This window comes from Hyaena hyaena, unplaced genomic scaffold (genome assembly GCF_003009895.1).
Source record: "Hyaena hyaena isolate Hyena2069 unplaced genomic scaffold, ASM300989v1 scaffold_20, whole genome shotgun sequence".
NCBI classification, from domain to species: Eukaryota; Metazoa; Chordata; class Mammalia; order Carnivora; family Hyaenidae; genus Hyaena; species Hyaena hyaena.
The window spans coordinates 3179081-3194990 of NW_024080652.1; the positions used below are offsets into that span (position 1 = coordinate 3179081).

Below are 15910 nucleotides of genomic sequence, written 5' to 3' on the forward strand. Positions count from 1 at the left end.
GTGATTTCCCCGCAGAATCGAAAGCTCTTTTCATTCAGCCGTTTTAGCCTCTCCCAACTCACAGGTGTGGGTTTATTTGCTTAGGCATTTTTACTGCCACCAGGCCTTGACCTTTTTCAGATGTCACGGTTTCCAGCTGCCCACTTCTTTCCCCAAATCATGCCTGGGACCTAACATCCCTTGATATTACATACTGTTATCATCACCCCTTATAGATCAGCTATTGATCATCTGAAAGTCCATAAAGCCTCCTTTATAAATTGAGTCAGTTCTGCCTCCGCGGTGAAATATGTCTGTGGCGGAAATATTTAACATGGATGACAGCCGGGAAGGACCTCCTCGTCTGCATGTGAGTCATGATTCCTCATTAGATAATGGAGACAGCTAAGCACCTGGACAATTAATGTTTGCTCTAATTTGCCTACCTAATAAAATAACAGGAGATTTGGAAATCCTTAAAATAATGAATATTGCTATTAAGAATCCCCTATTACTGTTAACTAGGACTGCTTCGTTTTCTCACTGGTGCATTTGGGTCCTGTGCAGGGCACCCGGAGGCACATCTCCACCGAGCCGAGGAGGGCTTCAGCCCTAGAGTTGGGCTCATACTGGGGGGCCATTAAAGGTTGAGGGCAGTGAGCAACCTGGGCAGAGTGCTATATTAGGAGGACCAACCTGTCAGCGGAGGTGCACGCAAGGGGGTGTGGGGGGAACCCCATCAGCAACTCTAGATGAAGCTCAAGTGCTCGGGCTATGAAATGGAGTTCCCTACTGCTCTGACGCAGGCCATGGGAAAAGTGTGACTGATGTGTTTGGGTGCTGCTTCGTAGTTTTCAGAAATACGTCAGCTCTGTTCCCTCTGTGTGCCCTGCAACAGCGGACACGCACCGCGGACACTCACGCCTTGCACCTGTCCCTGGGTCGCTGCGTGTAAACGGTGGCGGGGGGGGGGCAGCCCCTCAGGTCGCTGGTGGGGATAGGACAGAACAGGGCAGCTTTGCGTGCAACCACTGACACGTGAGGAAGCTGAACACTGCCTAGCTCGAACGTAGCTGGCCTGAAATGCCGGGATGCAGGGCTGGGCTGAGACAGCGGGATGGGCGGCCTCCGGCCTCTGGACCCAGCGATCTTATGGAAGGAGAACGTGACTAGGGTGCAGCTCCCCGGAAGGGGTCGCCCTCCTCCTCCAGCTGAGAACCTGACTTCCATCACCTCTCTGTGCCACAGTGGTTCCCGATGTCTTTCTTTCCCTTAACTCTTGATGAGCTCGAGTTCCCGAATGGTGCTTTGTGCAGCTTTCCCATCCGTACCCCGGCTTATGCAGCTCAGTTGTCTTCTCCCGGTCCAAGAGTTGGCTGGCTGGTGTTGCCGCCCAGAGCCTGGACCCCACCCCCCACCCAGGTCACAGGGGCACCCAGGGGACATGGTCGTGACTCCCACCCCCCTTCACTGCAGGTGTTTCTGCTTTGATGCTGTGCCCTCCTGACCTGGGCATGGACGCAGGCAGCACAGTGCCCTTGTCCCCCGCTCTGGGCGTACACCCTGTCTCTGCATGTGGTTCCGACTCTCCCTCTGTGCTTCACGTGACCATAACGCCCCTGGAGAAAGGACCCTGTGCATCTGTTTCCAAACCCTCCCCTACTCCTAACCCTACCTCTCTCTGTCCCCTGGTCTCTAGACAGAGATTCTCAGGCTTTCGACAGCCTCTGACCCTGACCCTCCTTTGAGGGGCAGGCCTGAGCCCCAGGATAAATTGGGATGAAGCCCTCACTGACCGCAGTGTTGGGATGCTATCCCTTGGGCTTGGCCGTGGCACTTGTCAGGTATCAGGAGGGGGCACAAGGCCAGGGGAGGCAGCGGCCGTACAGCATGAGCGCTCACACCGTGCCCGTCCAGCCCCACTTGGAGCATCCCCGTCATCCACCCCACAGCCAAACAATGGGAACCAGCTTGTAAATCCTGTCCCTGAATCAGTGTTCCCACCCAAGAACCGACACAAGTAAAAGAGCACTTAGACATGCAGTTGGGAAGAACTGGGGGTGGAGACAGGGAAGCTGGTCTGGAGTGGGGGCAGAACAAACCAGATAAAAAGTGATCTGATTGGGAGGGAGGCATTAGAAAGAAAAATGGCCACAGCAAGGGGCCGTGAATAATTTAGGGGGCCGGCAATGGAGAGCAGGGGTTGTGATCTGTCTTCCCACACATTTGTCTGTCTGCTGACCCCCAGAAACAGCCCTTTCTTCCCAGTCCATCAGGGCCTGACTCGACCTTTCCTACTTATCTGCCTTCAAGAAACACACCGGCCTTTCTGAGCCTCCGGCTGTCCACTATAAAACCATATGGTCACAGTCTCTGCCCCAACTCCTTGTGAAAAAACAGCCCTGAAAGCCCCGAGCTCATAACCAGTATCCCCGTTGCTGCTGCTGTTCCCCTTACTCCTTCTGTGGCACTGCCCCGCATCTGGAACTATACTGTCTGCATGTTTCTGCAGCCACAGTTGTTCAGAAAGAAACGGGCTCACTCTCTCTGCTAATAGTAAAATCTCAAGAACTGATGCATGCACCTACTGTGTGCTCGGCACTGTGTGATGGGCTGCGGCATGATGTGTGCACCTACTGTGTGCTCAGTGTCATATGATGGGCTGCGGCACCGATGTGCATGCCTACTGCATGCTCCGTATTGTGATGGGCTGTGGCACCGAGCAGGAGTGGGGAACACACCTGACGCAGAGTTGAACCTGGGGACTTACAGCTGAGGCCGGGAGGAAAGACTAACATTTGTGAAATAAGAGCAAGAGCTGCAAAAGAAACCAGCGTCCCTAGTGTGCAGTCACGCCCCATTTATCCACAAGATCCATGTTACAAGCATGCTTCAGATTGACAATAAGAGCCCGAGGAGGATGTCATCGATGCATAGGGGGGCTTTACTGAGATCTGCGTAGGGGACTGCATCAGAGGAGTTGGGGCTCAGCTGTCTATAGTGGTTGGAAATAGAGTGCAGCTTCTACAAGCAAACCCAAAATAACTGCTTTAAACAAAATAGAGGTGGGGCTTTGTCTTCCTCTCACCAAGAGTGGGCATTCAGCTGTGCATGGTCTTAGTGGCAGCTCTGTGGTCACCAGAGGGTCAGACTCCTTTTTGCTTTGCCATCTTTAGCATTTGCCTCATGTTTGCAGGCTGGCTGCTGGGATGCCGATGGTTACATCCACATTCTAGAAAGAAGGCACTGGGGTACGCCTTGTGGCCAAGTATGGAAGTATGCTTGCCTTTGAAGAACTTTCTTAGAAGTCCCATCTGCTGTTGACTTATGCTTACAATTCATGGAATATCTCCGTGCTAAAAGCCTGGAAAGGTGCTCTTTCCATTGGATACCTTTCTGTCCGTTGCTAAGAAAGGAAGGAGGGACAGACAGTGGAGGGCAGCTGGCTGCCTCTGCCTTGCTCTCTACAGTGACTCCTGCTGCAGAGTCAGACCCAGAGGATATGCAGTTTCTAGGCATAAAATTGTATGATCGTCTGTCTCACGGTCGGCTGCACACAGAGCCCCACAATCCCTGGGAATCGCCCACCTAAGAATGACCAAAAAATCGGGGTGCCTGGGTGGCTCAGTTGGTTAAGTGTCCGACTTCAGCTCAGGTCATGATCTCACGGTTTGTGGGTTCGAGCCCTGTGTCGGGCTCTGTTCTGGAAGCTAGCTCAGAGCCTGGAGTGGAGCCTGCTTCAGATTCTGTGTCTCCCCCTCTCTCTGACCCTCCCCTGCTCACACTGTCTGTCTGTCTGTCTCTCTCTCTCTCTCAGAAATAAATAAAAAAATTAAAAATAAAAAAAAAAGAGCAGAAAGCAGCCCCACGGCTCCCAGGGCCCTCAGTCTCACACCCACAGCCCATGGTCCATCTGGGCACCAGCTGAGCGTGCTTGCTGCCCTGGGAGCCCTTGTAGGTGAGCCTGGGGCTTGGGGTGCCCCTGGGTGCTGACACCACGTACAGAGAAGTCTGCAGGCCCGAATAATTTAAGTGTCTGCATATCAGAGGGGAATAGAATAACTCATACAATTAATTATTTGTCAGCCTAATTTGGAAAATTATTGGGATGTATACGCACATAACTCTGGAGACTGTCGGGACGCCATGGGAACAGCAGGAAACGTGCAGCCTCGGGAAGAAGACGGCTTCCGGCCAGCCCGCCTGCTCCTTCCTCCTCCCGTCAGCCAGGCGGCAGACCTGATCCATCAGGGGAAATGAGATGTAATTTGTCCTGACTTTAATAAGCTCTTTACATTTCATTCCTCCTCAGAAGGCATCAGAACGCCAGGGCAAGCTGCTGTGGCTCCTGCCGCCTTGAGGCTGCGTGTGACGTGGGGCACAGTCATTCCCGAAGAGAACTTGCAAAGGTCGCAGCCTCGACCCCAGAGAGCAGAGCCAAGGGCGCACAGGCGGCCCTGGCCAGCGCCTGTGGCAGACACAGAGAGGTTGGCCAGCGCTTGGCCCAGGGGGCAGGCACGCACACTGCTGGGCACACATCCTCAGGCCCGAGTGTCCTTTCTTTACGGAAGCTCACCAAGGAAGATAAGCAAGTCATCTGTGCCTTGAGTTCAACACCATGTGGTATCCATCCTTGAAGAAACTTGAACCCACCTTTTACCTGTCATGTGCCCCCTTTTTCTTTTCAGTCGCATTTAATATTGAGATCTACTAAAAATGTCTGGTTTGTCCACCTTGGTTCTCTATATTCTCAGCATGGGCTAACATCTTGGACACACAGGGATTATTTAATAGGAACTTTCTCACTTCCCCTGCTCTTCATACCCCCCATCCACTATCTGCCATGATCTCGTCTGCCAGTCCCTTTGAATGTATTTTTTAAATTTTTTAAATATTTTTTTATTTATTATTGAGACAGAGAGAAATGGGGCACTAGTGGGGGAGGGGCAGAGAGAGAGGGAGACACAGAATCCAAAGCAGGCTCCAGGCTCCAAGCTGTCAGCACAGAGCTCGATGCGGGGCTCAAACCCATGAACCGTGAGATCATGACCAGAGCTGAAGTTGGATGCTTAACCAACTGAGCCCCCCAGGTGCCCCACATTTGAATAGATTTTATTAGCAGTGCCTCCATGACCTTTTCTGCTCTGGGCATTTTAAAATGCGACATATTAACTTACCAATAGAGCATCAAAACTCTGATACGGTCACAGCCGCGTGAACTTCCCAAGGAGTGAGAGAAAAGGTCCCTCCTGCCCCAGTAGCCGCCGCCAAAACTCCAGCACGTGGAACCCATTTGTCAAAGTTCCAGTGTGATTACCCAAAATGAAATGGAAAATAGCTTAAATTGACTCAGGAATTTCTTTCAAAATGCTCTGGAAATCAATACACTCTTGGTTGCAAGTGGAAAAAGCCATAGCGTGTTAAGTTCTGCATAACTAAACGCCCAGTGTAATTACAAGCATTTCTCTTACCACCAATGTGGACTTCAGCAGCGTTCCCATCATTTCATAGGCAAGGGAAAGTACCGTAATCATCTGAAGCAATGAGTGGCCCGAATTCAACACTCACGCAGTGTTTGGTTCCCAAATTCAAGTTTTGCTAAAAATGGTTCGACTACCCACGAAAGCCCTGTGAAGATACAGTGTGACCGTGACGTCTTCAGGTGAGCCTGAGCTTGGATCCTGAGTGCTGCTGGAGCACAAGAGAAGCTGACTGGCTCCTAAAATATGCCAGCGTAGACCCGCGAACTCTTGTCCGCTTCTTAACTGTGTTCGTGAAGATGCAGATGTTAGCTTTTCTATAAAGGGTCCAAAGACAAATTATACTATACATCGTTGTGGTGAGCAAACCAAGGTTTAACTTTTTTCCTGGTTTTATTTCTTTATCATTTTTTTCCTGTAACAGGTATTTTTGCACCATAATGATTTATTCTGGTTTCAGAACATTACCTTTTAATGAAGGAGAAATATTTCATACTTAAAGAGAAATGGAAAAAACATTTGGTTATCCACATGTCTAAAACATTAGTAAAAGCTCCTAAATGTTCACTTGGGCTTTGAAAGGTTTTCTAAAGTAAGGATTATAAATGAACCCTCTGTTGGCAAGCTCCATTCCTATCTCCTCTTGGGAAATTCTCAATGTGGCATAAATGACATTGCACAAAAGATTTGTATCTCAATCCTTAAGACTTTCTAGACGCAGGCTGTGCTTACAGAGTAGGATAATGTTCCAGATTCTCCCAGAATCACCTAAAACATTAAGAACTGAACACAATGATGTGGGATATTCCATCAGGAACCGGCTTAAGTCACTTTTTTAGAATTTTCAGGAAAGGAAAGGAAAAGAAGCTAGCATTCTGGAGGATGCCACTCCAGACTGCGTTTTGTTGGCTTATCCTGCTTACCTATGCTCCATGCCGCATCTCGGTCACCTCCCACCCTGACAGTTGTGAGAGAGAGGCGTGTGCTCCTACTTCACAGACAAAAACAGGAGCTCCAAGATGTAACTCCCTTTCCCCAGGTCGTAGAGCTAGAAAATGCTGGGAAACTCTAGAACATGTGCTTCTTTTTTCATTCTGCATGTGTCACCCACAGACAGATTATTTCCAGCTTTCCAGTGCGGCTTGAATATAGAAAAGAAGCAAAACCTCCTGATACTCCTGGTCGAATGGCCGATGGGTTTGCGGTAGTTTGTGGTAGTTTTGGACCGCAGCCCACAGGGGGAGATATCTTTGACATTGAAACCCAGTACACACGCATGCACATGCATACACACACGAACAAAAACACACAAACACATAAACCTAAACACACACAGGCATAAATATGCACATGCACACACACACAGCTAAACGAAAGGTTCATGGAACAATAGTCACCCCTGCGCTGTGTGGTGTTCTCTGATACTTTCCATTCTGTTTCATTCTGTCTCGCTCCTAGGTTCTCTTAACAAATGCTGGCTGCAGCTACTAAATTGATTTCCTGGTCTGCTAGTGCGTTGGAGACCTGCTGTTCAAAACCACAGAATTCAAGCAGCACAGGGCGTTGGTCCAGCTGAGCCTGCGTCCCTTTCTGAAGAGGCTTCCACTGGCCTGTAGGATGCACCAGGGTCCCCAAGGGTTAGGGTTAGGTTTAGGACCAGCGATGAAAGACCAGATGGAGGTCCGAGTGAGGATACTGCAGGCAGCAAGTCTGGGCACAGAGCTGAGATCTGGAGCTGTAGGAGGTTCTGGCCCCTGGATCTGTGCAAATGACCTCATCAGGGAGGAGGGCTTCCCAGGGTAAGACTTGGCCTTCAGTTGCCACGGGGAGACACAAGGAAAACTCGAGCCCATCTTAAATACCATTTATTTAAATACTTAAATAAATGTGACCAGCGTATTATTTCATCCTGTACAGAGTGGCTTCCCTACAAGCCCAGGCACTCTTTGAGGGTGGGGGCCATGCCCATATCCTCAAGTCCAAGCACAATGCCTGGTGTGTAAATAAACAAGACATAAATGGATATCTGATCATAGACAGGCGCTTGTTGTTCCTATTTCAGTTTCCAGTGCTGTGCAATTCACTCTCCCTGTCCAGCACGATGTCTCCCTTCCCTCCTGCCTCTCCGGGTCCCCCAAGCTGTAAGGACAGCCCAGTGCCTGCCCGCTTTACCCCACACGCTGTGCTTCTCTGGCCTGAAGCCAGTCCCGAAATAACTAAGGGGGGGAAGTAAGTTCAGAAAGCGACACACAAAACTTTTAAAGTGTTAAAATGTTATTTTTTATTCAGATCATTAAAAGATACTCGAGCTTATTTACCCAAGATTTGTCTCCCTAATAACATGTTAGAAATGTTTAATGCAGTGGGAACATTCAGGTGTTTCAAAATGGCAGGAACCATAACAGCACAGGAACTCATCCGCGGCCTGTAATGATCTGGAATTCACCATCACACCCGACACCCAGATTGCAGTATAGACATCCGTGCAACAGTGAGGAGCCAGTAATTCTTCCACGTAATGAGCTCGCCTCGTGCCCCCCCCACCTTTGAAAGGCAAGTACGTTTAATTCTGTGGAATTGCCTGGAGGAGTCAGTGCCCGTGAATCCCCACCGAGTTCTGGCTCTAGACAGTGCAGCCCTTAGTAGGTGAAATCATCTTCTCCAAGGATCATGAAAAATAGAGTGTGTGGTTGTAGTGAAGATGTTTGCAGCATTGTCACAGGGACGCTTGGCGCTTTCAGCTTGGGTTTACGCCAGGCTGATGGGAGCAATAAGCAGGGTGCGGAAGTCAATCATTTTCCTACCACAGAGGCCTGGACGCCCGTGGCCCCTGTCCCACGAGGCCCCATGGATCTCTGCACTGGCACTTCACAGTGTCACCTCTTTCATTTGATCTGACATGCTGAGAATCTCTGGAACATCAGATAGCCCTCTGGTCAGTGGAGGTTTCTTTCGAATGACCATTAGTTTAAACTGATTCTGCTGTTTATGTAGATTGAAGCCAAGATGAATTGTAATGATAGTCTGGAATTTACTCAGGGGTGTTGCACATAAGCTTTACATAATTTGCATAATATTGTTTGAAGACTTGAATGAAACATACTCTTTGAGCTGCAGAGAATGGTACAGGGAAAGTGCTTGCCCGGCATAATCTCGGATTCTATGGGCTGGAAATAGTACATGTTCCTGGCAGAAAAGGTGGAAAAGAGGCTTGTGACGACAAGAGTGGGGTTTTCCGCCAACCAATTAATCAGGCTCTAGATGGAATGAAAGGTGATAATCACGGGGAGGATCAGGGGGTGGGAGGGATGCAGGAGGGAAGGAAAGAGAAAATGACAGAAACTGTAGAGCAGTGGTTCTCAAAGTCTGTTCCCTGGGCCAATAACATCAGTACCACTTGTTAGAAATGCAATCCTCAGGCCACACAGAACCCCTGGATCAGAAAGTCTGGGGGTGGGACCTGCCATCTGTGTTTCCACAAGCCCCCCAGATGATTCTGATGACTAAATGTGAGACTCCCTTCTCTCGAGATTGGTAGGTAGAAGGGTACCCAAACCATGAATGCTCTGAGTCTCTCCACGTTTATGTCTCCAGCATTTTTGAAGAAAGGGGGATCATGCCCGGGGAGGGGCAATACCATCTGCTGCAGAAAAGTGGTTCTTTCCATGAACTAGGGCATGCGCTCTGGGGAACACAGGAGCATGGTGTCTCTCAGAAGAAATCTCAGCTGTGGTTTAGAAACTCTGATGGTTGGGTAGGAGGCTGAAGTCTTCCCTAAGATAAAGGTCATGACTTGGGAAAGAAAGGAAGATACGGGCAATGGTCAGTGGCAGATTAGGGTGAGTAAGCTGTGTGGACCACGACCAGCCACTGAGAATAATGTGTGGATTCTTGGAGGAGACCAGACTCTAGAAAAGCCCCTTCTCCGCATTTGTGCCTTCAGCATTTTCAAAGAAGGTGAGGCTACAATGGCCACACTTAAGTCAAGCAACCTGATCATTTTTCAGTAACCTTTTTCTTGTGGTTTGGTCTGTTCTCTGTCAAGGTTTATTACAATAGACTTCTGACAAGGGAGGAGTTTCATCTCTGAAAGGATAGGAAGAACACATTCAACAGAAATTCTGTAGAGATATTAAGGGTAGAGAGGAGATGGGTCCACAGAGCTGTAAAAACACTCACTAGAGGATAGGACTTCAGATTCCACTTCAAAGAATAGAGGGACATGAGTCTATAATTCTCAGGAAGCAGTCACTAGGAGTCACCTTGGGTCATTCAGAATGAGCCACATCCTACCAACCTCATTTCCTTTTGGAGGAGGGCTGCTGGGTGGATGGATCCAAATACTGTAGTCATTCCATAGCTTGACTCCCACTCATTCATTCATTTAAGCACCCTTGTGGCTAAAATGGGGAAATACAGACTAGATGACAGCATAATTTGATGGGTTCCTAGGGTTCGGCTTTGCCCAAAGAGTGTAATTTACCTGATTCACCACCACCTGGAGGATGACTCCAGACGCAAAACACATCGCTCTTCTGGGCTTTTCTTGGTCAGCACCTCTGTTGGGGACATGTAGGGAACAGAGATGGCATACCCATCAAATATGCAGGGGTCACGGCCAAGAGGGGCTATTCATGTATTCTGTCCCCAGATCAGAAGTAAAAAATAAATTGCCTTCTTAGATTGATGGTTGAAATCAAGCTGAACATGAAAGAAAAGAAGACAAGGTGAGACATAGAAGGGATAAACCAAAATACTACTGTTGCGCAAACACAACCCGGTCAGGTGACAGCAGGGTGGGGAGACAGGACTTGCCAACAGTCACCATAGAAAGTCTGGGGGTGGGGAGGGGTGGTAGGTGAACACAGACCTGAGGAGAACTAAGACCATAATCTTGGTCTTAATCTGTACAGACCGTGTGTTTCCCAATCCAGACAGACCACTGTGCCATGGGGCCCTGTCAGGGTGGGATGCCACTCAGACACGTGGAGCGCTGAGACAGCTGCAGGTACCTCAGCACGAGGGGTGGGGAGAAAACCGGGGCTTCTCAGAGGAGGGGAGCCGGTATAGAGTGGGCAGTGCTCCCTACATCCTGCCACATGGGAAACAGAGAAACAGGATGTCTGCTTGGCCCATAGTAGTAAAGTCCAACTGGACATTCTTTTGATTTTCATTAAGTCTAACAGCTATATGTGCGGGGCAGTTTACCCAGGAGGCGGATGGGATGGGCATCACTGGCAGAAGTTGTGGAAGGAAAGGTTTTAGTTGAGCCTGAGGAAAAGCTCCTTTGCCATGCACAGCAGAAGTACAGGGTGACCAAAGAGCAGGAGCGTTGGATTGGGACGCTGTGCCAACAGTAGCCAAGGGGGCACCACCTGGGTGCTGTGGGTGAACCACATGGCCTTGGAGGCCCCTGCATCTCCTCCTCCAGTCTGCAGAACTCTGTTGGCACTGTCAGAAGGGCTATTTGTATGGTCCTTGCCTCTAGGAAGCTTCATAGAGGAAGGATTCTTTAACACAACTCTGGTGATCATAATGTCATAGCCCAGAACCATGATGTTGAATTGAGTGTATGTACTTGAGTATGTGTCCGTCCATATTCAGGGACCTACTCAGGTATTAACTTCCCATTCACATCTTCACCTGGTATTTCCTACTCATACTGCAAGATTGTACTCAGGAACTGTCTCCTCCATAGAGTCTTCCTTAAGGAAATCCAAGTTGACCTTCATGGTAGCACTTCTCACATAGAATTACAGATGTTCACTTACCCCACTAGACCCGAGGGTCCATGAAGGCAGGGACCTCAGACCTATATTCACCACATCAACACAAAGAAAGAACCTGGTTTCATATGGGTAGGTCATGATAAACATTTGCATACATGCACACATACACACAGATGCATGGATTTACACACAAATGCATGCATTTACACATGCACATAGACACACATTTACGTACTTCTACATTAGCATGCCCTTACCAGAGATAAAGTTGGCTTTTCTGTATATAAATGAGGCTCTGAAGCCAAAATAAGTCTCCCAGCACATTAGAGTAATCCTTATGTATTAAACTGGCACGTTTTACTGTATCATCAGTTTGCAGGATCACAACACAATTTTTCTAGGGAGGAAAGGAAAATACAAGTTCACCAGTTCTTCACAATATTGCCTGTGGCAGGAAAACAGTAGATTGTATCAAAAGAAGAGGCCTAAGGGCTGTAGAAACACTTTAGTGTGTGTGTGTATCAGTATTAGAACAAAAATGCAAACCTTCCTAATTACCAAAACATGTATCAGAAAAGAGAGAAAATAAAACAGGCCACAAGGTGAAGGATCCACACGTACACATAAGCACAGAGACACAGCCGTAAGCATGTGTATAATTATAGCATGTATATAACATACACATGCACATATATACAGTATGACAGAACTGAAGCCAAACTTACTGATTGTACCAATACATGAAAGACACTTTATTAGCCCATAAAAATAAAAAGATGTCTAGGTTGACTGGGAAAGCAAAATCTTACATGACACTAAACACGAGATACGCAAAAGGAAGAGAATGAGAAAGGCAGAAAGTAAAAAGATGTGGAAAAGGCACACAGACATAGAGGAAGAAAAGAAAGCAGGAGCCATAATCTTGATTTCTGACCAATAGATCCCATCTGTAAAAAGAAATGTAAAAAGACAGAGGAGAGCGGGTTATAATGCCAGAAGTGATCACGGTCCTTCATGCACCTAGAAACAGAGCAATGACCTTCATGAAGCAGACACTGTAGGAGATGCAAAAAACGTAAAAGAGACATTATTGTGTCTTTCGGTCAAAGGCAGACATAGACAGAGTAAAATCAGTAACGATGTAGAATACCTCAGAGACACAATAAATAAGGTAAAACTTATATATCAACTACAAACCCTGGCTCCTGTTTTACGGGTGCACAGGGAACAAAAAAATATCCTAAACAATTCCAAAGAATGCAAGGATTACATCAGAGAAGCAAAGTTACAAACTAGTGTTTCACTATGGACATTGACGCAAAGATGCCAAAAAATTATCGAACAACACTCAACCGTGTGTAAAAAACTGGTAGATCACCTCCGAGGGGAGTTTTCACCCAAGAATGCAGTTTTAACATGTGACAATGTTCCGCGCCTCTCCATAGTAAAAATAGGTAATAAAATAGGAATTCTTAGATATTTACTCAGTATGCTAAACAGCACATATGCCTCAGCCCCAAGTCCATTTTCTCTGTTCCCTAAATGAGGAGACACTGCAGGGGCTGCCGCCAATGAGGAATGACTGCCCGCCATCTCTACCCTTGAATATTGCAGGGACAGCATTAGCCAAAGCAGAAGACAAGAGACAGTGATCAGAGGCACTAGGGATGAAGTGAAAGTGGCAAAATAACCTCTACTTATAGACAAGCAGATTCGATATCCAGAAACCCTAAAGGGGCCAATGGAGAAATTCCTGTCAACAATAAGAGAATGTATCATACTAGCCAGTTACAACATCAGTATATAAAAAGAGCAGACTCCACAGGCACACGCAAGCACGGCTAGAAGTTATAATCATAGAGGACCCTACTTACAATAGCAGATTCACATCAGAATTGAAAAGAAAGGGAAAAAAAGAAACCTGAGTCTGAACTTAACAAGAAACAGCCAAACACAAACATTTCTGAAAGTCATAAACATAGGCATGAACACATGGAGAGACTAGCCATGTCCTTGGGTAAGAAAACTTAACCTCACAATAATTGGAGTGCTCCCCACCTTAGTTTAGAAATGTCCTGTGATCTCCATTGAAACACTATCAGAATTGTTTTTCTAGAGCTAGAGAAGTTCATCTTAAAAGTTCATCCAGGGGGTGCCTGGGTGGCTTAGTCGGTTAAGCATCCGACTTATGCTTAGGTGATGATCTCGCGGTTGGTGGGTTCGAGCCCCGCGTCGGGCTCTGTGCTGACTGCCAGCTCAGAGCCTGGAGCCTGTTTCAATCTGTGACTCCCTCTCTCTCTGACCCTCCCCTGCTCACGCTGTCTCTCTCTCTCTCTCTCTCTCTCTCTCTCTCTCCTAGAAATAAATAAAACATTAAAAAAAATTTTTTTTAAAGTTCATCCAGAAGAAAATAAAGTTAGCTGGGAAAATCCTGTAGGAGAAAAACAAGGAGGGTGGACAAGTCCTTTAGAAATTAAAATACATTACCAAACTCTGTACCTGAAACAGTACAGTATTGGTTCATGAATGGAATTGAGTAGGGAATCCAGAAATACACTCAGTTATACATGGAAACTTAGTACTCAGTAGAAGTGGCATCTTGCAGTGTACAAAGTAAACAAAGACATGCTTTTTGATAAGTCATATGGAAATAAGTGGATTACTCTGTGGGAAAAGATGAAGCAGGGTCCGTTCCCTACATTGTTTTCAAGGATACATTCCAAACACATCAGAGATATCCATAGTAAAAACACAAACCCACAAGTACCAGAAAAGAAAAACCAACAAATTCCCCTATGACCTGGAAGTGGGGAAGACTTCTCTATCATTCAAAATCTGGAAGCAATAAATTAAAAATTTGATAAATTCGACTACATAAGGGGCGCCTGGGTGGCTTAGTAGGTTAAGCATCCGACTTTCACTCAGGTCATGATCTCGCGGATCGTGGGTTCGAGCCCCGCGTCAGGCTCTGTGCTGACTGCCAGCTTGGGGCCTGGAGCCTATTTCAGAGTCTGTATCTCCCTCTCTCTCTGACCCTCCCCTGCTCATGCTGTCTCTCTCTCTCTCCTAGAAATAAAATTTAAAAAAAAAAATTCGACTACATAAAATGTAAAATATTCTGTATGTCAAAAAATACAGTAAGCAAAGGATGAAAGGATACAGAGTAAACAAAATTCTCTCCCAGACAAGTGCTTCTTAGCTGCTCATTAAGTTCTATGTTAAGAGCTTCTAAAAGAGAGAAGTAATGGACTAGTATGCAAAAGAAGTCAAGAAATAAGAACAGAGAATTAACAGAAGTGCACATGCCCTTACCCCCTTGAGAAGATACTTCTACCAATGAGAGGAGCACAGAGTGAAACTACACAGAGACACCATTTCTTGCCTGTCATTTTGGTAAAAATGTGAACATTTGACAATATTCAGGGTTAAGACTTGGGGGGGAGGCACACTTGCTCACTGGGAATGAATGCAGCACGATACAAACATGGAGAGGTCGACCAGTGCCATCCGTGGATGTCGCAGTTAGTGGGAAGAGGACACCCATATCTCCTCCCAAAGCACGTATGAATTACAGGGGGAAAGGATAACTCTGCTGAGGCCCAACCCGGCAGTAGGTGGTTACAGTGAACCTCCCCAGCGATGGCACAGATCAAAATCATGCAGAGAGGACTTGACGAAAGAACTGAGCACCAGGTCCATGCTCTCCTTCCTGAGATGCATAGCTGGAGCCTAACTGAGAAGAAACCTCAGACAAGTGCAAACTGACATGGCAGATTAGCCCATAACATCCCAAAATGCCCAGGCCATGAAGGTCAAGGAGAAATTGAGTACCTGCTCCAGGCTGAAGACTAAAGAGACAGGATAAGTAAAAGCAGCGCAGGATCTGGACTGGGACCCTATCGCCACAGGGGACCTCACGGGAGAAACCAGAGGACCTGATGACACGTTGTGCATCTGATATCTGGGTTTCTATGGCTGTACAGCAGGGAGGTGGTGAGTGCCCCCTTCTCTAGGAATCACACGGCAGGGATTGAGGGGCTTACCTTGGTAGCTATCAAACAATTTTGGAAAAAGTCTTTATATAATCTCTGAAAGTGTCAGTCATTTCAAAACAAAAATTATCTGTCTCATTTAAAAATAGTGCAAGTTCCTTTTCATGTTCTACCCAAAACATGTGGAACTTTGAATGCCAATAATTGGCTGAAGCATCTACTCCGATCTGTAGAAAGCTGCTCGAGGTTCCGGAAGGATCCGACGTACCAAAACACCCATCAGCAGTGTCCTGGTGGAGCAAACCAGAATGGAAGCCGTTCTGCAGCCGTAAGAAAGAAAGGCGGGGGTTCCTAGAAGAGCCCCTGCAGGGAAAAGGGGGGCACAAAAATAGATACCGGGCTTCTCATCAACTTTGATATCATGTATCTATTTTATCTGTTTATAAAATTCAACTTTAAGACGCTTATAAAAAGTTCTAAAAAACAGAAAGCAAAATTTTAAAATATGAATATGAGCATATATTGAAATGGTGGCATAACCAAACAGAAAGTAGTGACTTCACGTCACTTTAAAACATGATCGTTTGGGGACACCTGGGTGGCTCAGTCGGTTAAGCGTCTGACTTCGGCTCAGGTCATGATCTCACGGTTCGTAGGTTCAAGCCCTGCATCAGGCTCTGTGCTGACAGCTAGCTCAGAGCTTAGAGCCTATTTCAGATTCTGTGTTTCC

At 47.1% G+C, this 15910-nt stretch overlaps 1 protein-coding gene across 1 annotated transcript in view; it reads left to right on the plus strand.

Moving 5' to 3' along the window:
- The window catches only part of SDK1 (sidekick cell adhesion molecule 1), a 500361-nt gene that overhangs the window by 327551 nt on the left and 156900 nt on the right, over window positions 1-15910 (plus strand). The gene's annotated exons all lie outside the window — the stretch shown is intronic.